This window comes from Macrobrachium nipponense, chromosome 3, assembly GCF_015104395.2.
Source record: "Macrobrachium nipponense isolate FS-2020 chromosome 3, ASM1510439v2, whole genome shotgun sequence".
Classification (NCBI taxonomy): domain Eukaryota; kingdom Metazoa; phylum Arthropoda; class Malacostraca; order Decapoda; family Palaemonidae; genus Macrobrachium; species Macrobrachium nipponense.
Genome location: NC_087202.1, coordinates 17823027 through 17825526, shown reverse-complemented (window position 1 = coordinate 17825526; position 2500 = coordinate 17823027).

Here is a 2500-nt window from a genome sequence, read left to right as displayed (position 1 = left end):
TTTTTTTTTCCATAGAGAAAACATCCCCAAAATCCCCACAGCATACCTAAAATACGAATAAGAAAAAATCAATCGTAGAAAAAACGAATTTTAATAGCAATTTTTTACCTTCCATTTAATACTATAGACTGCTCGTAAGAGCATGAGTGGAGTGAGGGAATTTTACGTTTATTTTCACGTGTGTCCATGTATCAGCATTTTGGTCTTAAAATTCCATGATGAACTCTGAAAAATAAAAAATTTCTACTCGATATACCTGATCAATGTAGACTTTTTAAATAACAAATGGTTATTTTAGTGTGGTCCTGTTCATGATACATTAGCTTTTCATTTGGTAGTGAAGTGTATGTAAAAAGTTCGATTTATGAAGTGTATAGTGTATAATCATACAGTATACATTATTTAAATGTACAGAATTCTCGGTAGGCCACATTTTCATTATCCGACATTATCTACATGCAACTGGCCCTCGGGAACCAAAGATAGAAAAAAATAAAAAAAACGCATTTTCATGTATGGCAATGCTGCGCAAACCTAAAGAAGTATTGATATCACTAGTAACACTCATGAACATGAACAGGTATAGAAATGGTTATTGATTGGGTTTGTGGTATGGGTAGGTGGGTGGCCTGGGAGGGAGTCTTCCGGTCTTGGATGGGATGGGAAGGCCTTTTGGGTATGAATGGGGACGGGCAGGCGGCTATATGAGTTCTCGAGAGCTTTTGCTTTGCTATGTGTTTTTTCAGCGTTGCTTTTTTCACATTCTATTATAGGGAACTAATTTGTATTAATAATCATGGAGAACTCTTTCTCGTCTGCGCAGCACACGTTAGGACATCCTTTCCCAGATAATTCAGTTCTTAAATGTGAACCACGTCCCGAGTGTGAAATTCTCTAGTTTCTTTTTTATTTCAAAAATCAGTTAACCTGCCTTACTTTAGGAATATTTTGTTCCATACTTGGAAAGAAATTCGATAATTTCACTGCATGTACGGTATTTACATTGTTTGTCCGTATTTTCTTTCATATGAATGCAGACCCCATGGGTACACACAAAACCACACAAAAGCAAATCTATAATATATATATATATATATATATATATATATATATATATATATATATATATATATATATATATATATATATTTATATAAAGATCCAGCAGGAAAAATGAAAAGCAGCAATACCTAGCGCTTTCGTGTATTCTTGATACACCTCACCAGGGTATAATATATAAAAGAATGAAAAACAGCTTCGAAATATCAAAGGTAAACATAAAAAAAAGTAAAATACAGAACAATCAAACAGCCTAGTCAAGAAGCAAATGAACAACAGCCTAGAATTACACTTAAAGGACAACTAAAAACGGAAATGGAACTACCAAGCATTCATTTAGTTACGAAGTTCGTCAACAATACATTTTGCAAGCCAATTATCTAGTTTATATTGTCCTTTGCTAATATTAAAAAACACTACTTGACTTATATTTTCTATACTAGATTCTATAAATTTTCTTTTAATAATATCTCTACAAAATAAAATTTCCTTTGAATTTTTCCAATTAATTGCGTGATTAAAATTATTCATATATGAAAAAAGTGCACTCGATGTACTTCCAACACGTACACAATATTTATGTTGATTTAATCTTGATGCCAGTAGTTTCCCATTTTGACCAATCTCTGCATGGAATTTCGTAAATGCAACCTGTTTGTAAATGTGGAGAGGTCCTTATTAAAATTGTTATGACAGACTGAGTGTTACTAAAAGCAACATTAACATTAAAACTTTAAATATTTTTGGCAAAGAAAGAGAAACCTGTTGTCAAAAGGTAAAACAAGCAAATTACTAGGGTCAAAAGCCTGTATATGGTCCACTGCATAAAGTGTTTTCTTAGCCTTTCTTAAAGCAACAACAACTAAAAATGCCGGATACTTCAATTTAAAAGCAATATCATAAATCTTGGCAATTTCGTTTTCTAAAAATTCAGGACAACATATATATATATATATATATATATATATATATATATATATATATATATATATATATATATATATATTAATATATAGGACCTCATTGGAAGTGAATGGCATCTAGAGGACATGCTTACTCAAAGAGTTTTAAGGTTTCCAGGAATAACAGTCCTCATTGTTAAGTATTCATCGAGGATCATTGAGAATGTGGGCTGTTAGTCCTGGAAAGCTTGTAGGTTTTCTGTTAGTAATTGTATTAAAGCACAGAAAAAATGAGGAAGTGATACTGTCGGTATATGTATATATATATATATATATATATATATATTATATATATATATATATATAATATATATATATATACTATATATATAATATATATATATAATATAATATATATATATATATATATATATATATATATATATATATATATATTATATATATATATATATATATAATTGTATCATACAGGACTGAAACTGAAATAAAAGTAAGTATCCCCCTCTCTCGCCATTTTC